Source organism: Triturus cristatus, chromosome 10 (assembly GCF_964204655.1).
Source record: "Triturus cristatus chromosome 10, aTriCri1.1, whole genome shotgun sequence".
Taxonomy (NCBI): Eukaryota; Metazoa; Chordata; class Amphibia; order Caudata; family Salamandridae; genus Triturus; species Triturus cristatus.
In genome coordinates, this window is record NC_140593.1 from 855,210,397 (window position 1) to 855,232,467 (window position 22,071).

General features: G+C 47.2%; 24 non-coding genes across 24 annotated transcripts; all 24 read right to left on the minus strand.

The window, feature by feature from the left end:
* Positions 1-2,073: 2,073 nt before the first annotated feature.
* Positions 2,074-2,146, minus strand: TRNAV-AAC (transfer RNA valine (anticodon AAC)). The gene has a single exon. It is a non-coding gene; the product is annotated as a tRNA-Val (tRNA).
* Positions 2,147-2,532: 386 nt separating this feature from the next.
* On the minus strand, positions 2,533-2,604 carry TRNAP-AGG (transfer RNA proline (anticodon AGG)). The gene has a single exon. It is a non-coding gene; the product is annotated as a tRNA-Pro (tRNA).
* Positions 2,605-3,045: 441 nt separating this feature from the next.
* On the minus strand, positions 3,046-3,118 carry TRNAV-UAC (transfer RNA valine (anticodon UAC)). The gene has a single exon. It is a non-coding gene; the product is annotated as a tRNA-Val (tRNA).
* A 385-nt stretch (positions 3,119-3,503) lies between these two features.
* Positions 3,504-3,575, minus strand: TRNAP-CGG (transfer RNA proline (anticodon CGG)). Its single transcript has one exon. It is a non-coding gene; the product is annotated as a tRNA-Pro (tRNA).
* Positions 3,576-4,512: 937 nt separating this feature from the next.
* Positions 4,513-4,624, minus strand: TRNAL-CAA (transfer RNA leucine (anticodon CAA)). The gene is made up of 2 exons: positions 4,587-4,624; positions 4,513-4,558 (listed from the first exon to the last, which is right to left on the minus strand). It is a non-coding gene; the product is annotated as a tRNA-Leu (tRNA).
* A 288-nt stretch (positions 4,625-4,912) lies between these two features.
* On the minus strand, positions 4,913-4,985 carry TRNAV-AAC (transfer RNA valine (anticodon AAC)). The gene has a single exon. It is a non-coding gene; the product is annotated as a tRNA-Val (tRNA).
* A 386-nt stretch (positions 4,986-5,371) lies between these two features.
* TRNAP-AGG (transfer RNA proline (anticodon AGG)) lies at positions 5,372-5,443 on the minus strand. Its single transcript has one exon. It is a non-coding gene; the product is annotated as a tRNA-Pro (tRNA).
* A 1,907-nt stretch (positions 5,444-7,350) lies between these two features.
* TRNAL-CAA (transfer RNA leucine (anticodon CAA)) lies at positions 7,351-7,462 on the minus strand. Its single transcript has 2 exons — positions 7,425-7,462; positions 7,351-7,396 (listed from the first exon to the last, which is right to left on the minus strand). It is a non-coding gene; the product is annotated as a tRNA-Leu (tRNA).
* A 288-nt stretch (positions 7,463-7,750) lies between these two features.
* On the minus strand, positions 7,751-7,823 carry TRNAV-AAC (transfer RNA valine (anticodon AAC)). Its single transcript has one exon. It is a non-coding gene; the product is annotated as a tRNA-Val (tRNA).
* Positions 7,824-8,209: 386 nt separating this feature from the next.
* Positions 8,210-8,281, minus strand: TRNAP-AGG (transfer RNA proline (anticodon AGG)). The gene has a single exon. It is a non-coding gene; the product is annotated as a tRNA-Pro (tRNA).
* Positions 8,282-10,188: 1,907 nt separating this feature from the next.
* TRNAL-CAA (transfer RNA leucine (anticodon CAA)) lies at positions 10,189-10,300 on the minus strand. The gene is made up of 2 exons: positions 10,263-10,300; positions 10,189-10,234 (listed from the first exon to the last, which is right to left on the minus strand). It is a non-coding gene; the product is annotated as a tRNA-Leu (tRNA).
* A 288-nt stretch (positions 10,301-10,588) lies between these two features.
* Positions 10,589-10,661, minus strand: TRNAV-AAC (transfer RNA valine (anticodon AAC)). The gene has a single exon. It is a non-coding gene; the product is annotated as a tRNA-Val (tRNA).
* A 386-nt stretch (positions 10,662-11,047) lies between these two features.
* On the minus strand, positions 11,048-11,119 carry TRNAP-AGG (transfer RNA proline (anticodon AGG)). Its single transcript has one exon. It is a non-coding gene; the product is annotated as a tRNA-Pro (tRNA).
* Positions 11,120-11,560: 441 nt separating this feature from the next.
* Positions 11,561-11,633, minus strand: TRNAV-UAC (transfer RNA valine (anticodon UAC)). The gene has a single exon. It is a non-coding gene; the product is annotated as a tRNA-Val (tRNA).
* Positions 11,634-12,018: 385 nt separating this feature from the next.
* Positions 12,019-12,090, minus strand: TRNAP-CGG (transfer RNA proline (anticodon CGG)). Its single transcript has one exon. It is a non-coding gene; the product is annotated as a tRNA-Pro (tRNA).
* A 937-nt stretch (positions 12,091-13,027) lies between these two features.
* TRNAL-CAA (transfer RNA leucine (anticodon CAA)) lies at positions 13,028-13,139 on the minus strand. The gene is made up of 2 exons: positions 13,102-13,139; positions 13,028-13,073 (listed from the first exon to the last, which is right to left on the minus strand). It is a non-coding gene; the product is annotated as a tRNA-Leu (tRNA).
* Positions 13,140-13,427: 288 nt separating this feature from the next.
* On the minus strand, positions 13,428-13,500 carry TRNAV-AAC (transfer RNA valine (anticodon AAC)). Its single transcript has one exon. It is a non-coding gene; the product is annotated as a tRNA-Val (tRNA).
* Positions 13,501-13,886: 386 nt separating this feature from the next.
* On the minus strand, positions 13,887-13,958 carry TRNAP-AGG (transfer RNA proline (anticodon AGG)). Its single transcript has one exon. It is a non-coding gene; the product is annotated as a tRNA-Pro (tRNA).
* Positions 13,959-15,865: 1,907 nt separating this feature from the next.
* Positions 15,866-15,977, minus strand: TRNAL-CAA (transfer RNA leucine (anticodon CAA)). The gene is made up of 2 exons: positions 15,940-15,977; positions 15,866-15,911 (listed from the first exon to the last, which is right to left on the minus strand). It is a non-coding gene; the product is annotated as a tRNA-Leu (tRNA).
* A 288-nt stretch (positions 15,978-16,265) lies between these two features.
* Positions 16,266-16,338, minus strand: TRNAV-AAC (transfer RNA valine (anticodon AAC)). The gene has a single exon. It is a non-coding gene; the product is annotated as a tRNA-Val (tRNA).
* A 2,365-nt stretch (positions 16,339-18,703) lies between these two features.
* On the minus strand, positions 18,704-18,815 carry TRNAL-CAA (transfer RNA leucine (anticodon CAA)). The gene is made up of 2 exons: positions 18,778-18,815; positions 18,704-18,749 (listed from the first exon to the last, which is right to left on the minus strand). It is a non-coding gene; the product is annotated as a tRNA-Leu (tRNA).
* A 288-nt stretch (positions 18,816-19,103) lies between these two features.
* On the minus strand, positions 19,104-19,176 carry TRNAV-AAC (transfer RNA valine (anticodon AAC)). The gene has a single exon. It is a non-coding gene; the product is annotated as a tRNA-Val (tRNA).
* Positions 19,177-21,541: 2,365 nt separating this feature from the next.
* Positions 21,542-21,653, minus strand: TRNAL-CAA (transfer RNA leucine (anticodon CAA)). The gene is made up of 2 exons: positions 21,616-21,653; positions 21,542-21,587 (listed from the first exon to the last, which is right to left on the minus strand). It is a non-coding gene; the product is annotated as a tRNA-Leu (tRNA).
* A 288-nt stretch (positions 21,654-21,941) lies between these two features.
* Positions 21,942-22,014, minus strand: TRNAV-AAC (transfer RNA valine (anticodon AAC)). The gene has a single exon. It is a non-coding gene; the product is annotated as a tRNA-Val (tRNA).
* Between the last annotated feature and the right edge of the window lie 57 nt (positions 22,015-22,071).

A 22,071-nucleotide genomic window follows, 5' to 3' on the forward strand; every position in this document is an offset into this window, starting at 1 on the left:
CTTGCTTTCATGAAGTAGACCCAACCTTCAGTACACAAGGACGTGCAAACGAATAGCGCAAACTATCGTCACTTCTCTTTTTGAGCTGTCACTGATACCCCTGGAGCACAGTACGTCACGCTGGTGAGGGATAGACAGCTTCCATTATCTCAGCTTTCCTATAAATTGAGAGAGTAAATGCAAACTGTGTGAAAAACAGAAAACTGCTCTTTCTGCCCGGTCTCGAACCAGGGACCTTTCGCGTGTAAAGCGAACGTGATAACCACTACACTACAGAAACAGACACGCTTGCAGGAATCTGCTTGGCATGTAGTGGGCTGGAATGCACAGACCAAGGGCCAATGTCCATGAAGCTCAAAGTTGGACCCTCCTTACCCGATCTCTTTCTTTGGAAGAAAGGAACGAGGACCCCTTTTATTCCAAAAGGCGATTTTAAAACCATACCTGAAACCACACTAGAAAAACACTTTGCATTTAATTTTCCTACACTGATGGTCCACCCCAGAAAAGCAGTTGCAAAGAAGTCCGGCACTGAAATTCTATACGCCAAAAGTGGGAAATAGCGTAGAGGGAAAGGAACTTTCTCACCATACACGGCGTCTTATAGCATTGAAAAGAAGAAATGGCCCTATATAATAAGAAGCCTAAAAATAATTCCACAGCATGGGCTCGTCCGGGATTTGAATCCGGGACCTCTCGCACCCGAAGCGAGAATCATACCCCTAGACCAACGAGCCTGATTACCCAGTTGGCATTTTAAGCAATTTCTGATGCGTCTTTCAGAAACAAAGCAGGGCTATTTGGCTGCTCTCTCTCTATGTGAACCACAAAAAGTCATGTTTTCTCTCAAGGTGTTGTTTTTTTCTCTCTTGCAAGGAAGGGATCAGTCGATATCCTAGCTGCCAGAGAGCAGAAAAAAGGCGCTGATGAGAACTGTGGCACTTTTTGGCACTTGTACTCCTCTGCAAGTCCTGGACACTTGCCCCATAGACTTCCACCCCAGATGCAAGGGAGGGCCTGCCAATTCTTGCTCCTAAGACAGAGGCATTTGATTCTTGGATTCAAACACGCTCACTCAGCGCTCGATCAGGCTCGATCAGGCGAGATTTATATGAGTGGCTCGCAGGACTGAAACACTAACCTGGGAGCCCCAGGGTGGCTGAATTCCCAGGATGGCCATTTTTGGGCAAGTCACCTCCTTTCCTCCTGCCTCAATCTAGAATTGGCTGCAAATCACAAGATAGAGTTCAATGTCCGTGTGTACTGCCTACTCCCAGATACCTCTCTGTCTTCCTTATGTAAATTAAAATTCGCAAGGGGGGACCAATGACAATCTGCTCCTCCCACATAACCAGGAAGCCCTGTTGAACATGTCTGCCTGTGTTGTTGCGGGGACAGTGCCTTCTCCGCCCAAAAGGTGGCAGGAGAGCCTCACAACAAAGATGGGATCAACTGCTTAATGAGAAACCAGCACGGCAGTTTGTGTGATGGAGTGCAAATTTAACGGAAGGTGTGCCTGAGGTGTCCCTTCCAGGAATACATGGAATTGTGATTGAGGGCCCAGCCTGATCGTTGGTGGATTTCTCGTCATATGTTACAGGTCCGTGCAAAGATTGTGGTGTGTGGGGAATGCACTGCAAAAAACAGGACGATTTAAGGGTGTAAAAGAAACCTGTCAGAAGTGGGATTTGAACCCACGCCTCCATGAGGAGACCAGAAGTCTCAGTTGCACTGAAGATCAAGCTCTCTTGAGTCTGGCGCCTTGGACCACTCAGCCATCCTGACAGCCCTGGGTGTGCACAGATCTGACTCTTCTGACTGCACCTGCCAATGTTTGCACTTACAACGTTCACAGCAATGTCACAAGTGTAAAGACCCCACAATACAACATGGCATGACAAAAAAAAAGCTAGGCACAAGAGCGACCACTGATGGATGCGGATTACTTTGTTTCGTCTTGCAAAAGTAAAGGAAGTTTCCCATGGCTCGCTGGGTTCAAGGACCGCCTCTTCTTAAGCTTGCATTGAGATAATAAGGTTTTAGAGGGTGCACATAAAAGCAGCTCATGCACAGTGTTTCTGCCCGGTCTCGAACCGGGGACTTTTCGCGTGTTAGGCGAACGTGATGACCACTACACTACAGAAACTCACTTGCTGTGTTTTACTGTTAGAGCAAGGTTCCTCTCAAGGGTTCTCTCTACTTCTATTCTGCTGTATCAGCAGCCACTCAGAAAGCGAGGAGCAAGTGTGAAAACTGCAGAGATATCAGCCAACATACTTGCAATTAGACGTATTAAAAATTGACTTATGCAGGCATCGACAGACAAATATCTGATGCCTAAATGCCAGCAAGTACAGCTTGGGAAAGCATCACCTGGGACACACACAGACTAAGCATGAAGGCAGAAAAAGCATGGTGATCCATGTTTCTTATGAGGTTCAAAATATTTTGTGCAACAATGCGGCGAATGTAATGAGAAATAGTCAGGCATTGTGAGTTTTGAGTAGGATTCGTATGTTTACCTCTGAAAAAGGGCTCGTCCGGGATTTGAACCCGGGACCTCTCGCACCCTAAGCGAGAATCATACCCCTAGACCAACGAGCCGAGGCACACAAGAGTCGCCTTTCGCACCGGCTCCGGGGGTTATTGGCAGCGAGTTAGTGAATGCTTCACCCAAAGCAAGCAACTGCACATGCTGCTCTCTTCTGCAATATGGTTGCTGTCTTTTCCATGGCCGTCATCGAACAAGAAATGAAAATGCCTCTATCCTTCAGACATTTTGTTTGTTCTAGGTGTATGCTCTCGGTGAGGTCAATAAAACCATTTCTGCTCTCATGCCTTGCTTTCATGAAGTAGGCCCAACCTTCAGTACACAAGGACGTGCAAACGAATAGCGCAAACTATCGTCACTTCTCTTTTTGAGCTGTCACTGATACCCCTGGAGCACAGTACGTCACGCTGGTGAGGGATAGACAGCTTCCATTATCTCAGCTTTCCTATAAATTGAGAGAGTAAATGCAAACTGTGTGAAAAACAGAAAGCTGCTGTTTCTGCCCGGTCTCGAACCAGGGACCTTTCGCGTGTAAAGCGAACGTGATAACCACTACACTACAGAAACAGACACGCTTGCAGGAATCTTCTTGGCATGTAGTGGGCTGGAATGCACAGACCAAGGGCCAATGTCCATGAAGCTCAAAGTTGGACCCTCCTTACCCGATCTCTTTCTTTGGAAGAAAGGAACGAGGACCCCTTTAATTCCAAAAGGCGATTTTAAAACCATACCTGAAACCACACTAGAAAAACACTTTGCATTTAATTTTCCTACACTGATGGTCCACCCCAGAAAAGCAGTTGCAAAGAAGTCCGGCACTGAAATTCTATACGCCAAAAGTGGGAAATAGCGTAGAGGGAAAGGAACTTTCTCACCATACACGGCGTCTTATAGCATTGAAAAGAAGAAATGGCCCTATATAATAAGCAGCCTAAAAATAATTCCACAGCATGGGCTCGTCCGGGATTTGAACCCGGGACCTCTCGCACCCGAAGCGAGAATCATACCCCTAGACCAACGAGCCTGATTCCCCAGTCGGCATTTTAAGCAATTTCTGATGCGTCTTTCAGAAACAAAGCAGGGCTATTTGGCTGCTCTCTCTCTATGTGAACCACAAAAAGTCATGTTTTCTCTCAAGGTGTTGTTTTTTTCACTCTTGCAAGGAAGGGATCAGTCGATATCCTAGCTGCCAGAGAGCAGAAAAAAGGCGCTGATGAGAACTGCAGGCACTTTCTGGCACTTGTACTCTTCTGCAAGTCCTGGACACTTGCCCCATAGACTTCCACCCCAGATGCAAGGGAGGGCCTGCCAATTCTTGCTCCTAAGACAGAGGCATTTGATTCTTGGATTCAAACACGCTCACTCAGCGCTCGATCAGGCTCGATCAGGCGAGATTTATATGAGTGGCTCGCAGGACTGAAACACTAACCTGGGAGCCCCAGGGTGGCTGAATTCCCAGGATGGCCATTTTTGGGCAAGTCACCTCCTTTCCTCCTGCCTCAATCTAGAATTGGCTGCAAATCACAAGATAGAGTTCAATGTCCTTGTGTACTGCCTACTCCCAGATACCTCTCTGTCTTCCTTATGTAAATTAAAATTCGCAAGGGGGGACCAATGACAATCTGCTCCTCCCACATAACCAGGAAGCCCTGTTGAACATGTCTGCCTGTGTTGTTGCAGGGACAGTGCCTTCTCCGCCCAAAAGGTGGCAGGAGAGCCTCACAACAAAGATGGGATCAACTGCTTAATGAGAAACCAGCACGGCAGTTTGTGTGATGGAGTGCAAATTTAACTGAAGGTGTGCCTGAGGTGTCCCTTCCAGGAATACATGGAATTGTGATTGAGGGCCCAGCCTGATCGTTGGTGGATTTCTCGTCATATGTTACAGGTCCGTGCAAAGATTGTGGTGTGTGGGGAATGCACTGCAAAAAACAGGACGATTTAAGGGTGTAAAAGAAACCTGTCAGAAGTGGGATTTGAACCCACGCCTCCATGAGGAGACCAGAAGTCTCAGTTGCACTGAAGATCAAGCTCTCTTGAGTCTGGCGCCTTAGACCACTCGGCCATCCTGACAGCCCTGGATGTGCACAGATCTGACTCTTCTGACTGCACCTGCCAATGTTTGCACTTACAACGTTCACAGCAATGTCACAAGTGTAAAGACCCCACAATACAACATGGCATGACAAAAAAAAAGCTATTCACAAGAGCGACCACTGATGGATGCGGTTTACTTTGTTTCGTCTTGCAAAAGTAAAGGAAGTTTCCCATGGCTCGCTGGGTTCAAAGACCGCCTCTTCTTAAGCTTGCATTGAGATAATAAGGTTTTAGAGGGTGCACATAAAAGCAGCTCATGCACAGTGTTTCTGCCCGGTCTCGAACCGGGGACCTTTCGCGTGTTAGGCGAACGTGATGACCACTACACTACAGAAACTCACTTGCTGTGTTTTACTGTTAGAGCAAGGTTCCTCTCAAGGGTTCTCTCTACTTCTATTCTGCTGTATCAGCAGCCACTCAGAAAGCGAGGAGCAAGTGTGAAAACTGCAGAGATATCAGCCAACATACTTGCAATTAGACGTATTAAAAATTGACTTATGCAGGCATCGACAGACAAATATCTGATGCCTAAATGCCAGCAAGTACAGCTTGGGAAAGCATCACCTGGGACACACACAGACTAAGCATGAAGGCAGAAAAAGCATGGTGATCCATGTTTCTTATGAGGTTCAAAATATTTTGTGCAACAATGCGGCGAGTGTAATGAGAAATAGTCAGGCATTGTGAGTTTTGAGTAGGATTCGTATGTTTACCTCTGAAAAAGGGCTCGTCCGGGATTTGAACCCGGGACCTCTCGCACCCTAAGCGAGAATCATACCCCTAGACCAACGAGCCGAGGCACACAAGAGTCGCCTTTCGCACCGGCTCCGGGGGTTATTGGCAGCGAGTTAGTGAATGCTTCACCCAAAGCAAGCAACTGCACATGCTGCTCTCTTCTGCAATATGGTTGCTGTCTTTTCCATGGCCGTCATCGAACAAGAAATGAAAATGCCTCTATCCTTCAGACATTTTGTTTGTTCTAGGTGTATGCTCTCGGTGAGGTCAATAAAACCATTTCTGCTCTCATGCCTTGCTTTCATGAAGTAGGCCCAACCTTCAGTACACAAGGACGTGCAAACGAATAGCGCAAACTATCGTCACTTCTCTTTTTGAGCTGTCACTGATACCCCTGGAGCACAGTACGTCACGCTGGTGAGGGATAGACAGCTTCCATTATCTCAGCTTTCCTATAAATTGAGAGAGTAAATGCAAACTGTGTGAAAAACAGAAAACTGCTCTTTCTGCCCGGTCTCGAACCAGGGACCTTTCGCGTGTAAAGCGAACGTGATAACCACTACACTACAGAAACAGACACGCTTGCAGGAATCTGCTTGGCATGTAGTGGGCTGGAATGCACAGACCAAGGGCCAATGTCCATGAAGCTCAAAGTTGGACCCTCCTTACCCGATCTCTTTCTTTGGAAGAAAGGAACGAGGACCCCTTTTATTCCAAAAGGCGATTTTAAAACCATACCTGAAACCACACTAGAAAAACACTTTGCATTTAATTTTCCTACACTGATGGTCCACCCCAGAAAAGCAGTTGCAAAGAAGTCCGGCACTGAAATTCTATACGCCAAAAGTGGGAAATAGCGTAGAGGGAAAGGAACTTTCTCACCATACACGGCGTCTTATAGCATTGAAAAGAAGAAATGGCCCTATATAATAAGAAGCCTAAAAATAATTCCACAGCATGGGCTCGTCCGGGATTTGAATCCGGGACCTCTCGCACCCGAAGCGAGAATCATACCCCTAGACCAACGAGCCTGATTCCCCAGTTGGCATTTTAAGCAATTTCTGATGCGTCTTTCATTAACAAAGCAGGGCTATTTGGCTGCTCTCTCTCTATGTGAACCACAAAAAGTCATGTTTTCTCTCAAGGTGTTGTTTTTTTCTCTCTTGCAAGGAAGGGATCAGTCGATATCCTAGCTGCCAGAGAGCAGAAAAAAGGCGCTGATGAGAACTGTGGCACTTTCTGGCACTTGTACTCCTCTGCAAGTCCTGGACACTTGCCCCATAGACTTCCACCCCAGATGCAAGGGAGGGCCTGCCAATTCTTGCTCCTAAGACAGAGGCATTTGATTCTTGGATTCAAACACGCTCACTCAGCGCTCGATCAGGCTCGATCAGGCGAGATTTATATGAGTGGCTCGCAGGACTGAAACACTAACCTGGGAGCCCCAGGGTGGCTGAATTCCCAGGATGGCCATTTTTGGGCAAGTCACCTCCTTTCCTCCTGCCTCAATCTAGAATTGGCTGCAAATCACAAGATAGAGTTCAATGTCCGTGTGTACTGCCTACTCCCAGATACCTCTCCGTCTTCCTTATGTAAATTAAAATTCGCAAGGGGGGACCAATGACAATCTGCTCCTCCCACATAACCAGGAAGCCCTGTTGAACATGTCTGCCTGTGTTGTTACAGGGACAGTGCCTTCTCCGCCCAAAAGGTGGCAGGAGAGCCTCACAACAAAGATGGGATCAACTGCTTAATGAGAAACCAGCACGGCAGTTTGTGTGATGGAGTGCAAATTTAACGGAAGGTGTGCCTGAGGTGTCCCTTCCAGGAATACATGGAATTGTGATTGAGGGCCCAGCCTGATCGTTGGTGGATTTCTCGTCATATGTTACAGGTCCGTGCAAAGATTGTGGTGTGTGGGGAATGCACTGCAAAAAACAGGACGATTTAAGGGTGTAAAAGAAACCTGTCAGAAGTGGGATTTGAACCCACGCCTCCATGAGGAGACCAGAAGTCTCAGTTGCACTGAAGATCAAGCTCTCTTGAGTCTGGCGCCTTAGACCACTCGGCCATCCTGACAGCCCTGGGTGTGCACAGATCTGACTCTTCTGACTGCACCTGCCAATGTTTGCACTTACAACGTTCACAGCAATGTCACAAGTGTAAAGACCCCACAATACAACATGGCATGACAAAAAAAAAGCTAGGCACAAGAGCGACCACTGATGGATGCGGATTACTTTGTTTCGTCTTGCAAAAGTAAAGGAAGTTTCCCATGGCTCGCTGGGTTCAAGGACCGCCTCTTCTTAAGCTTGCATTGAGATAATAAGGTTTTAGAGGGTGCACATAAAAGCAGCTCATGCACAGTGTTTCTGCCCGGTCTCGAACCGGGGACCTTTCGCGTGTTAGGCGAACGTGATGACCACTACACTACAGAAACTCACTTGCTGTGTTTTACTGTTAGAGCAAGGTTCCTCTCAAGGGTTCTCTCTACTTCTATTCTGCTGTATCAGCAGCCACTCAGAAAGCGAGGAGCAAGTGTGAAAACTGCAGAGATATCAGCCAACATACTTGCAATTAGACGTATTAAAAATTGACTTATGCAGGCATCGACAGACAAATATCTGATGCCTAAATGCCAGCAAGTACAGCTTGGGAAAGCATCACCTGGGACACACACAGACTAAGCATGAAGGCAGAAAAAGCATGGTGATCCATGTTTCTTATGAGGTTCAAAATATTTTGTGCAACAATGCGGCGAGTGTAATGAGAAATAGTCAGGCATTGTGAGTTTTGAGTAGGATTCGTATGTTTACCTCTGAAAAAGGGCTCGTCCGGGATTTGAACCCGGGACCTCTCGCACCCTAAGCGAGAATCATACCCCTAGACCAACGAGCCGAGGCACACAAGAGTCGCCTTTCGCACCGGCTCCGGGGGTTATTGGCAGCGAGTTAGTGAATGCTTCACCCAAAGCAAGCAACTGCACATGCTGCTCTCTTCTGCAATATGGTTGCTGTCTTTTCCATGGCCGTCATCGAACAAGAAATGAAAATGCCTCTATCCTTCAGACATTTTGTTTGTTCTAGGTGTATGCTCTCGGTGAGGTCAATAAAACCATTTCTGCTCTCATGCCTTGCTTTCATGAAGTAGGCCCAACCTTCAGTACACAAGGACGTGCAAACGAATAGCGCAAACTATCGTCACTTCTCTTTTTGAGCTGTCACTGATACCCCTGGAGCACAGTACGTCACGCTGGTGAGGGATAGACAGCTTCCATTATCTCAGCTTTCCTATAAATTGAGAGAGTAAATGCAAACTGTGTGAAAAACAGAAAACTGCTCTTTCTGCCCGGTCTCGAACCAGGGACCTTTCGCGTGTAAAGCGAACGTGATAACCACTACACTACAGAAACAGACACACTTGCAGGAATCTGCTTGGCATGTAGTGGGCTGGAATGCACAGACCAAGGGCCAATGTCCATGAAGCTCAAAGTTGGACCCTCCTTACCCGATCTCTTTCTTTGGAAGAAAGGAACGAGGACCCCTTTTATTCCAAAAGGCGATTTTAAAACCATACCTGAAACCACACTAGAAAAACACTTTGCATTTAATTTTCCTACACTGATGGTCCACCCCAGAAAAGCAGTTGCAAAGAAGTCCGGCACTGAAATTCTATACGCCAAAAGTGGGAAATAGCGTAGAGGGAAAGGAACTTTCTCACCATACACAGCGTCTTATAGCATTGAAAAGAAGAAATGGCCCTATATAATAAGAAGCCTAAAAATAATTCCACAGCATGGGCTCGTCCGGGATTTGAATCCGGGACCTCTCGCACCCGAAGCGAGAATCATACCCCTAGACCAACGAGCCTGATTCCCCAGTTGGCATTTTAAGCAATTTCTGATGCGTCTTTCAGAAACAAAGCAGGGCTATTTGGCTGCTCTCTCTCTATGTGAACCACAAAAAGTCATGTTTTCTCTCAAGGTGTTGTTTTTTTCTCTCTTGCAAGGAAGGGATCAGTCGATATCCTAGCTGCCAGAGAGCAGAAAAAAGGCGCTGATGAGAACTGTGGCACTTTTTGGCACTTGTACTCCTCTGCAAGTCCTGGACACTTGCCCCATAGACTTCCACCCCAGATGCAAGGGAGGGCCTGCCAATTCTTGCTCCTAAGACAGAGGCATTTGATTCTTGGATTCAAACACGCTCACTCAGCGCTCGATCAGGCTCGATCAGGCGAGATTTATATGAGTGGCTCGCAGGACTGAAACACTAACCTGGGAGCCCCAGGGTGGCTGAATTCCCAGGATGGCCATTTTTGGGCAAGTCACCTCCTTTCCTCCTGCCTCAATCTAGAATTGGCTGCAAATCACAAGATAGAGTTCAATGTCCGTGTGTACTGCCTACTCCCAGATACCTCTCTGTCTTCCTTATGTAAATTAAAATTCGCAAGGGGGGACCAATGACAATCTGCTCCTCCCACATAACCAGGAAGCCCTGTTGAACATGTCTGCCTGTGTTGTTGCAGGGACAGTGCCTTCTCCGCCCAAAAGGTGGCAGGAGAGCCTCACAACAAAGATGGGATCAACTGCTTAATGAGAAACCAGCACGGCAGTTTGTGTGATGGAGTGCAAATTTAACGGAAGGTGTGCCTGAGGTGTCCCTTCCAGGAATACATGGAATTGTGATTGAGGGCCCAGCCTGATCGTTGGTGGATTTCTCATCATATGTTACAGGTCCGTGCAAAGATTGTGGTGTGTGGGGAATGCACTGCAAAAAACAGGACGATTTAAGGGTGTAAAAGAAACCTGTCAGAAGTGGGATTTGAACCCACGCCTCCATGAGGAGACCAGAAGTCTCAGTTGCACTGAAGATCAAGCTCTCTTGAGTCTGGCGCCTTAGACCACTCGGCCATCCTGACAGCCCTGGGTGTGCACAGATCTGACTCTTCTGACTGCACCTGCCAATGTTTGCACTTACAACGTTCACAGCAATGTCACAAGTGTAAAGACCCCACAATACAACATGGCATGACAAAAAAAAAGCTAGGCACAAGAGCGACCACTGATGGATGCGGATTACTTTGTTTCGTCTTGCAAAAGTAAAGGAAGTTTCCCATGGCTCGCTGGGTTCAAGGACCGCCTCTTCTTAAGCTTGCATTGAGATAATAAGGTTTTAGAGGGTGCACATAAAAGCAGCTCATGCACAGTGTTTCTGCCCGGTCTCGAACCGGGGACCTTTCGCGTGTTAGGCGAACGTGATGACCACTACACTACAGAAACTCACTTGCTGTGTTTTACTGTTAGAGCAAGGTTCCTCTCAAGGGTTCTCTCTACTTCTATTCTGCTGTATCAGCAGCCACTCAGAAAGCGAGGAGCAAGTGTGAAAACTGCAGAGATATCAGCCAACATACTTGCAATTAGACGTATTAAAAATTGACTTATGCAGGCATCGACAGACAAATATCTGATGCCTAAATGCCAGCAAGTACAGCTTGGGAAAGCATCACCTGGGACACACACAGACTAAGCATGAAGGCAGAAAAAGCATGGTGATCCATGTTTCTTATGAGGTTCAAAATATTTTGTGCAACAATGCGGCGAGTGTAATGAGAAATAGTCAGGCATTGTGAGTTTTGAGTAGGATTCGTATGTTTACCTCTGAAAAAGGGCTCGTCCGGGATTTGAACCCGGGACCTCTCGCACCCTAAGCGAGAATCATACCCCTAGACCAACGAGCCGAGGCACACAAGAGTCGCCTTTCGCACCGGCTCCGGGGGTTATTGGCAGCGAGTTAGTGAATGCTTCACCCAAAGCAAGCAACTGCACATGCTGCTCTCTTCTGCAATATGGTTGCTGTCTTTTCCATGGCCGTCATCGAACAAGAAATGAAAATGCCTCTATCCTTCAGACAGTTTGTTTGTTCTAGGTGTATGCTCTCGGTGAGGTCAATAAAACCATTTCTGCTCTCATGCCTTGCTTTCATGAAGTAGGCCCAACCTTCAGTACACAAGGACGTGCAAACGAATAGCGCAAACTATCGTCACTTCTCTTTTTGAGCTGTCACTGATACCCCTGGAGCACAGTACGTCACGCTGGTGAGGGATAGACAGCTTCCATTATCTCAGCTTTCCTATAAATTGAGAGAGTAAATGCAAACTGTGTGAAAAACAGAAAGCTGCTGTTTCTGCCCGGTCTCGAACCAGGGACCTTTCGCGTGTAAAGCGAACGTGATAACCACTACACTACAGAAACAGACACGCTTGCAGGAATCTTCTTGGCATGTAGTGGGCTGGAATGCACAGACCAAGGGCCAATGTCCATGAAGCTCAAAGTTGGACCCTCCTTACCCGATCTCTTTCTTTGGAAGAAAGGAACGAGGACCCCTTTTATTCCAAAAGGCGATTTTAAAACCATACCTGAAACCACACTAGAAAAACACTTTGCATTTAATTTTCCTACACTGATGGTCCACCCCAGAAAAGCAGTTGCAAAGAAGTCCGGCACTGAAATTCTATACGCCAAAAGTGGGAAATAGCGTAGAGGGAAAGGAACTTTCTCACCATACACGGCGTCTTATAGCATTGAAAAGAAGAAATGGCCCTATATAATAAGCAGCCTAAAAATAATTCCACAGCATGGGCTCGTCCGGGATTTGAACCCGGGACCTCTCGCACCCGAAGCGAGAATCATACCCCTAGACCAACGAGCCTGATTCCCCAGTCGGCATTTTAAGCAATTTCTGATGCGTCTTTCAGAAACAAAGCAGGGCTATTTGGCTGCTCTCTCTCTATGTGAACCACAAAAAGTCATGTTTTCTCTCAAGGTGTTGTTTTTTTCACTCTTGCAAGGAAGGGATCAGTCGATATCCTAGCTGCCAGAGAGCAGAAAAAAGGCGCTGATGAGAACTGCAGGCACTTTCTGGCACTTGTACTCTTCTGCAAGTCCTGGACACTTGCCCCATAGACTTCCACCCCAGATGCAAGGGAGGGCCTGCCAATTCTTGCTCCTAAGACAGAGGCATTTGATTCTTGGATTCAAACACGCTCACTCAGCGCTCGATCAGGCTCGATCAGGCGAGATTTATATGAGTGGCTCGCAGGACTGAAACACTAACCTGGGAGCCCCAGGGTGGCTGAATTCCCAGGATGGCCATTTTTGGGCAAGTCACCTCCTTTCCTCCTGCCTCAATCTAGAATTGGCTGCAAATCACAAGATAGAGTTCAATGTCCTTGTGTACTGCCTACTCCCAGATACCTCTCTGTCTTCCTTATGTAAATTAAAATTCGCAAGGGGGGACCAATGACAATCTGCTCCTCCCACATAACCAGGAAGCCCTGTTGAACATGTCTGCCTGTGTTGTTGCAGGGACAGTGCCTTCTCCGCCCAAAAGGTGGCAGGAGAGCCTCACAACAAAGATGGGATCAACTGCTTAATGAGAAACCAGCACGGCAGTTTGTGTGATGGAGTGCAAATTTAACTGAAGGTGTGCCTGAGGTGTCCCTTCCAGGAATACATGGAATTGTGATTGAGGGCCCAGCCTGATCGTTGGTGGATTTCTCGTCATATGTTACAGGTCCGTGCAAAGATTGTGGTGTGTGGGGAATGCACTGCAAAAAACAGGACGATTTAAGGGTGTAAAAGAAACCTGTCAGAAGTGGGATTTGAACCCACGCCTCCATGAGGAGACCAGAAGTCTCAGTTGCACTGAAGATCAAGCTCTCTTGAGTCTGGCGCCTTAGACCACTCGGCCATCCTGACAGCCCTGGATGTGCACAGATCTGACTCTTCTGACTGCACCTGCCAATGTTTGCACTTACAACGTTCACAGCAATGTCACAAGTGTAAAGACCCCACAATACAACATGGCATGACAAAAAAAAAGCTATTCACAAGAGCGACCACTGATGGATGCGGTTTACTTTGTTTCGTCTTGCAAAAGTAAAGGAAGTTTCCCATGGCTCGCTGGGTTCAAAGACCGCCTCTTCTTAAGCTTGCATTGAGATAATAAGGTTTTAGAGGGTGCACATAAAAGCAGCTCATGCACAGTGTTTCTGCCCGGTCTCGAACCGGGGACCTTTCGCGTGTTAGGCGAACGTGATGACCACTACACTACAGAAACTCACTTGCTGTGTTTTACTGTTAGAGCAAGGTTCCTCTCAAGGGTTCTCTCTACTTCTATTCTGCTGTATCAGCAGCCACTCAGAAAGCGAGGAGCAAGTGTGAAAACTGCAGAGATATCAGCCAACATACTTGCAATTAGACGTATTAAAAATTGACTTATGCAGGCATCGACAGACAAATATCTGATGCCTAAATGCCAGCAAGTACAGCTTGGGAAAGCATCACCTGGGACACACACAGACTAAGCATGAAGGCAGAAAAAGCATGGTGATCCATGTTTCTTATGAGGTTCAAAATATTTTGTGCAACAATGCGGCGAGTGTAATGAGAAATAGTCAGGCATTGTGAGTTTTGAGTAGGATTCGTATGTTTACCTCTGAAAAAGGGCTCGTCCGGGATTTGAACCCGGGACCTCTCGCACCCTAAGCGAGAATCATACCCCTAGACCAACGAGCCGAGGCACACAAGAGTCGCCTTTCGCACCGGCTCCGGGGGTTATTGGCAGCGAGTTAGTGAATGCTTCACCCAAAGCAAGCAACTGCACATGCTGCTCTCTTCTGCAATATGGTTGCTGTCTTTTCCATGGCCGTCATCGAACAAGAAATGAAAATGCCTCTATCCTTCAGACATTTTGTTTGTTCTAGGTGTATGCTCTCGGTGAGGTCAATAAAACCATTTCTGCTCTCATGCCTTGCTTTCATGAAGTAGGCCCAACCTTCAGTACACAAGGACGTGCAAACGAATAGCGCAAACTATCGTCACTTCTCTTTTTGAGCTGTCACTGATACCCCTGGAGCACAGTACGTCACGCTGGTGAGGGATAGACAGCTTCCATTATCTCAGCTTTCCTATAAATTGAGAGAGTAAATGCAAACTGTGTGAAAAACAGAAAACTGCTCTTTCTGCCCGGTCTCGAACCAGGGACCTTTCGCGTGTAAAGCGAACGTGATAACCACTACACTACAGAAACAGACACGCTTGCAGGAATCTGCTTGGCATGTAGTGGGCTGGAATGCACAGACCAAGGGCCAATGTCCATGAAGCTCAAAGTTGGACCCTCCTTACCCGATCTCTTTCTTTGGAAGAAAGGAACGAGGACCCCTTTTATTCCAAAAGGCGATTTTAAAACCATACCTGAAACCACACTAGAAAAACACTTTGCATTTAATTTTCCTACACTGATGGTCCACCCCAGAAAAGCAGTTGCAAAGAAGTCCGGCACTGAAATTCTATACGCCAAAAGTGGTAAATAGCGTAGAGGGAAAGGAACTTTCTCACCATACACGGCGTCTTATAGCATTGAAAAGAAGAAATGGCCCTATATAATAAGAAGCCTAAAAATAATTCCACAGCATGGGCTCGTCCGGGATTTGAATCCGGGACCTCTCGCACCCGAAGCGAGAATCATACCCCTAGACCAACGAGCCTGATTCCCCAGTTGGCATTTTAAGCAATTTCTGATGCGTCTTTCATTAACAAAGCAGGGCTATTTGGCTGCTCTCTCTCTATGTGAACCACAAAAAGTCATGTTTTCTCTCAAGGTGTTGTTTTTTTCTCTCTTGCAAGGAAGGGATCAGTCGATATCCTAGCTGCCAGAGAGCAGAAAAAAGGCGCTGATGAGAACTGTGGCACTTTCTGGCACTTGTACTCCTCTGCAAGTCCTGGACACTTGCCCCATAGACTTCCACCCCAGATGCAAGGGAGGGCCTGCCAATTCTTGCTCCTAAGACAGAGGCATTTGATTCTTGGATTCAAACACGCTCACTCAGCGCTCGATCAGGCTCGATCAGGCGAGATTTATATGAGTGGCTCGCAGGACTGAAACACTAACCTGGGAGCCCCAGGGTGGCTGAATTCCCAGGATGGCCATTTTTGGGCAAGTCACCTCCTTTCCTCCTGCCTCAATCTAGAATTGGCTGCAAATCACAAGATAGAGTTCAATGTCCGTGTGTACTGCCTACTCCCAGATACCTCTCCGTCTTCCTTATGTAAATAAAAATTCGCAAGGGGGGACCAATGACAATCTGCTCCTCCCACATAACCAGGAAGCCCTGTTGAACATGTCTGCCTGTGTTGTTGCAGGGACAGTGCCTTCTCCGCCCAAAAGGTGGCAGGAGAGCCTCACAACAAAGATGGGATCAACTGCTTAATGAGAAACCAGCACGGCAGTTTGTGTGATGGAGTGCAAATTTAACGGAAGGTGTGCCTGAGGTGTCCCTTCCAGGAATACATGGAATTGTGATTGAGGGCCCAGCCTGATCGTTGGTGGATTTCTCGTCATATGTTACAGGTCCGTGCAAAGATTGTGGTGTGTGGGGAATGCACTGCAAAAAACAGGACGATTTAAGGGTGTAAAAGAAACCTGTCAGAAGTGGGATTTGAACCCACGCCTCCATGAGGAGACCAGAAGTCTCAGTTGCACTGAAGATCAAGCTCTCTTGAGTCTGGCGCCTTAGACCACTCGGCCATCCTGACAGCCCTGGGTGTGCACAGATCTGACTCTTCTGACTGCACCTGCCAATGTTTGCACTTACAACGTTCACAGCAATGTCACAAGTGTAAAGACCCCACAATACAACATGGCATGACAAAAAAAAAGCTAGGCACAAGAGCGACCACTGATGGATGCGGATTACTTTGTTTCGTCTTGCAAAAGTAAAGGAAGTTTCCCATGGCTCGCTGGGTTCAAGGACCGCCTCTTCTTAAGCTTGCATTGAGATAATAAGGTTTTAGAGGGTGCACATAAAAGCAGCTCATGCACAGTGTTTCTGCCCGGTCTCGAACCGGGGACCTTTCGCGTGTTAGGCGAACGTGATGACCTCTACACTACAGAAACTCACTTGCTGTGTTTTACTGTTAGAGCAAGGTTCCTCTCAAGGGTTCTCTCTACTTCTATTCTGCTGTATCAGCAGCCACTCAGAAAGCGAGGAGCAAGTGTGAAAACTGCAGAGATATCAGCCAACATACTTGCAATTAGACGTATTAAAAATTGACTTATGCAGGCATCGACAGACAAATATCTGATGCCTAAATGCCAGCAAGTACAGCTTGGGAAAGCATCACCTGGGACACACACAGACTAAGCATGAAGGCAGAAAAAGCATGGTGATCCATGTTTCTTATGAGGTTCAAAATATTTTGTGCAACAATGCGGCGAGTGTAATGAGAAATAGTCAGGCATTGTGAGTTTTGAGTAGGATTCGTATGTTTACCTCTGAAAAAGGGCTCGTCCGGGATTTGAACCCGGGACCTCTCGCACCCTAAGCGAGAATCATACACCTAGACCAACGAGCCGAGGCACACAAGAGTCGCCTTTCGCACCGGCTCCGGGGGTTATTGGCAGCGAGTTAGTGAATGCTTCACCCAAAGCAAGCAACTGCACATGCTGCTCTCTTCTGCAATATGGTTGCTGTCTTTTCCATGGCCGTCATCGAACAAGAAATGAAAATGCCTCTATCCTTCAGACATTTTGTTTGTTCTAGGTGTATGCTCTCGGTGAGGTCAATAAAACCATTTCTGCTCTCATGCCTTGCTTTCATGAAGTAGGCCCAACCTTCAGTACACAAGGACGTGCAAACGAATAGCGCAAACTATCGTCACTTCTCTTTTTGAGCTGTCACTGATACCCCTGGAGCACAGTACGTCACGCTGGTGAGGGATAGACAGCTTCCATTATCTCAGCTTTCCTATAAATTGAGAGAGTAAATGCAAACTGTGTGAAAAACAGAAAACTGCTCTTTCTGCCCGGTCTCGAACCAGGGACCTTTCGCGTGTAAAGCGAACGTGATAACCACTACACTACAGAAACAGACACGCTTGCAGGAATCTGCTTGGCATGTAGTGGGCTGGAATGCACAGACCAAGGGCCAATGTCCATGAAGCTCAAAGTTGGACCCTCCTTACCCGATCTCTTTCTTTGGAAGAAAGGAACGAGGACCCCTTTTATTCCAAAAGGCGATTTTAAAACCATACCTGAAACCACACTAGAAAAACACTTTGCATTTGATTTTCCTACACTGATGGTCCACCCCAGAAAAGCAGTTGCAAAGAAGTCCGGCACTGAAATTCTATACGCCAAAAGTGGGAAATAGCGTAGAGGGAAAGGAACTTTCTCACCATACACGGCGTCTTATAGCATTGAAAAGAAGAAATGGCCCTATATAATAAGAAGCCTAAAAATAATTCCACAGCATGGGCTCGTCCGGGATTTGAATCCGGGACCTCTCGCACCCGAAGCGAGAATCATACCCCTAGACCAACGAGCCTGATTCCCCAGTTGGCATTTTAAGCAATTTCTGATGCGTCTTTCAGAAACAAAGCAGGGCTATTTGGCTGCTCTCTCTCTATGTGAACCACAAAAAGTCATGTTTTCTCTCAAGGTGTTGTTTTTTTCTCTCTTGCAAGGAAGGGATCAGTCGATATCCTAGCTGCCAGAGAGCAGAAAAAAGGCGCTGATGAGAACTGTGGCACTTTCTGGCACTTGTACTCCTCTGCAAGTCCTGGACACTTGCCCCATAGACTTCCACCCCAGATGCAAGGGAGGGCCTGCCAATTCTTGCTCCTAAGACAGAGGCATTTGATTCTTGGATTCAAACACGCTCACTCAGCGCTCGATCAGGCTCGATCAGGCGAGATTTATATGAGTGGCTCGCAGGACTGAAACACTAACCTGGGAGCCCCAGGGTGGCTGAATTCCCAGGATGGCCATTTTTGGGCAAGTCACCTCCTTTCCTCCTGCCTCAATCTAGAATTGGCTGCAAATCACAAGATAGAGTTCAATGTCCGTGTGTACTGCCTACTCCCAGATACCTCTCTGTCTTCCTTATGTAAATTAAAATTCGCAAGGGGGGACCAATGACAATCTGCTCCTCCCACATAACCAGGAAGCCCTGTTGAACATGTCTGCCTGTGTTGTTGCAGGGACAGTGCCTTCTCCGCCCAAAAGGTGGCAGGAGAGCCTCACAACAAAGATGGGATCAACTGCTTAATGAGAAACCAGCACGGCAGTTTGTGTGATGGAGTGCAAATTTAACGGAAGGTGTGCCTGAGGTGTCCCTTCCAGGAATACATGGAATTGTGATTGAGGGCCCAGCCTGATCGTTGGTGGATTTCTCGTCATATGTTACAGGTCCGTGCAAAGATTGTGGTGCGTGGGGAATGCACTGCAAAAAACAGGACGATTTAAGGGTGTAAAAGAAACCTGTCAGAAGTGGGATTTGAACCCACGCCTCCATGAGGAGACCAGAAGTCTCAGTTGCACTGAAGATCAAGCTCTCTTGAGTCTGGCGCCTTAGACCACTCGGCCATCCTGACAGCCCTGGGTGTACACAGATCTGACTCTTCTGACTGCACCTGCCAATGTTTGCACTTACAACGTTCACAGCAATGTCACAAGTGTAAAGACCCCACAATACAACATGGCATGACAAAAAAAAAGCTAGGCACAAGAGCGACCACTGATGGATGCGGATTACTTTGTTTCGTCTTGCAAAAGTAAAGGAAGTTTCCCATGGCTCGCTGGGTTCAAGGACCGCCTCTTCTTAAGCTTGCATTGAGATAATAAGGTTTTAGAGGGTGCACATAAAAGCAGCTCATGCACAGTGTTTCTGCCCGGTCTCGAACCGGGGACCTTTCGCGTGTTAGGCGAACGTGATGACCACTACACTACAGAAACTCACTTGCTGTGTTTTACTGTTAGAGCAAGGTTCCTCTCAAGGGTTCTCTCTACTTCTATTCTGCTGTATCAGCAGCCACTCAGAAAGCGAGGAGCAAGTGTGAAAACTACAGAGATATCAGCCAACATACTTGCAATTAGACGTATTAAAAATTGACTTATGCAGGCATCGACAGACAAATATCTGATGCCTAAATGCCAGCAAGTACAGCTTGGGAAAGCATCACCTAGGACACACACAGACTAAGCATGAAGGCAGAAAAAGCATGGTGATCCATGTTTCTTATGAGGTTCAAAATATTTTGTGCAACAATGCGGCGAGTGTAATGAGAAATAGTCAGGCATTGTGAGTTTTGAGTAGGATTCGTATGTTTACCTCTGAAAAAGGGCTCGTCCGGGATTTGAACCCGGGACCTCTCGCACCCTAAGCGAGAATCATACACCTAGACCAACGAGCCGAGGCACACAAGAGTCGCCTTTCGCACCGGCTCCGGGGGTTATTGGCAGCGAGTTAGTGAATGCTTCACCCAAAGCAAGCAACTGCACATGCTGCTCTCTTCTGCAATATGGTTGCTGTCTTTTCCATGGCCGTCATCGAACAAGAAATGAAAATGCCTCTATCCTTCAGACATTTTGTTTGTTCTAGGTGTATGCTCTCGGTGAGGTCAATAAAACCATTTCTGCTCTCATGCCTTGCTTTCATGAAGTAGGCCCAACCTTCAGTACACAAGGACGTGCAAACGAATAGCGCAAACTATCGTCACTTCTCTTTTTGAGCTGTCACTGATACCCCTGGAGCACAGTACGTCACGCTGGTGAGGGATAGACAGCTTCCATTATCTCAGCTTTCCTATAAATTGAGAGAGTAAATGCAAACTGTGTGAAAAACAGAAAACTGCTCTTTCTGCCCGGTCTCGAACCAGGGACCTTTCGCGTGTAAAGCGAACGTGATAACCACTACACTACAGAAACAGACACGCTTGCAGGAATCTGCTTGGCATGTAGTGGGCTGGAATGCACAGACCAAGGGCCAATGTCCATGAAGCTCAAAGTTGGACCCTCCTTACCCGATCTCTTTCTTTGGAAGAAAGGAACGAGGACCCCTTTTATTCCAAAAGGCGATTTTAAAACCATACCTGAAACCACACTAGAAAAACACTTTGCATTTGATTTTCCTACACTGATGGTCCACCCCAGAAAAGCAGTTGCAAAGAAGTCCGGCACTGAAATTCTATACGCCAAAAGTGGGAAATAGCGTAGAGGGAAAGGAACTTTCTCACCATACACGGCGTCTTATAGCATTGAAAAGAAGAAATGGCCCTATATAATAAGAAGCCTAAAAATAATTCCACAGCATGGGCTCGTCCGGGATTTGAATCCGGGACCTCTCGCACCCGAAGCGAGAATCATACCCCTAGACCAACGAGCCTGATTCCCCAGTTGGCATTTTAAGCAATTTCTGATGCGTCTTTCAGAAACAAAGCAGGGCTATTTGGCTGCTCTCTCTCTATGTGAACCACAAAAAGTCATGTTTTCTCTCAAGGTGTTGTTTTTTTCTCTCTTGCAAGGAAGGGATCAGTCGATATCCTAGCTGCCAGAGAGCAGAAAAAAGGCGCTGATGAGAACTGTGGCACTTTCTGGCACTTGTACTCCTCTGCAAGTCCTGGACACTTGCCCCATAGACTTCCACCCCAGATGCAAGGGAGGGCCTGCCAATTCTTGCTCCTAAGACAGAGGCATTTGATTCTTGGATTCAAACACGCTCACTCAGCGCTCGATCAGGCTCGATCAGGCGAGATTTATATGAGTGGCTCGCAGGACTGAAACACTAACCTGGGAGCCCCAGGGTGGCTGAATTCCCAGGATGGCCATTTTTGGGCAAGTCACCTCCTTTCCTCCTGCCTCAATCTAGAATTGGCTGCAAATCACAAGATAGAGTTCAATGTCCGTGTGTACTGCCTACTCCCAGATACCTCTCTGTCTTCCTTATGTAAATTAAAATTCGCAAGGGGGGACCAATGACAATCTGCTCCTCCCACATAACCAGGAAGCCCTGTTGAACATGTCTGCCTGTGTTGTTGCAGGGACAGTGCCTTCTCCGCCCAAAAGGTGGCAGGAGAGCCTCACAACAAAGATGGGATCAACTGCTTAATGAGAAACCAGCACGGCAGTTTGTGTGATGGAGTGCAAATTTAACGGAAGGTGTGCCTGAGGTGTCCCTTCCAGGAATACATGGAATTGTGATTGAGGGCCCAGCCTGATCGTTGGTGGATATCTCGTCATATGTTACAGGTCCGTGCAAAGATTGTGGTGTGTGGGGAATGCACTGCAAAAAACAGGACGATTTAAGGGTGTAAAAGAAACCTGTCAGAAGTGGGATTTGAACCCACGCCTCCATGAGGAGACCAGAAGTCTCAGTTGCACTGAAGATCAAGCTCTCTTGAGTCTGGCGCCTTAGACCACTCGGCCATCCTGACAGCCCTGGGTGTACACAGATCTGACTCTTCTGACTGCACCTGCCAATGTTTGCACTTACAACGTTCACAGCAATGTCACAAGTGTAAAGACCCCACAATACAACATGGCATGACAAAAAAAAAGCTAGGCACAAGAGCGACCACTGATGGATGCGGATTACTTTGTTTCGTCTTGCAAAAGTAAAGGAAGTTTCCCATGGCTCGCTGGGTTCAAGGACCGCCTCTTCTTAAGCTTGCATTGAGATAATAAGGTTTTAGAGGGTGCACATAAAAGCAGCTCATGCACAGTGTTTCTGCCCGGTCTCGAACCGGGGACCTTTCGCGTGTTAGGCGAACGTGATGACCACTACACTACAGAAACTCACTTGCTGTGTTTTACTGTTAGAGCAAGGTTCCTCTCAAGGGTTCTCTCTACTTC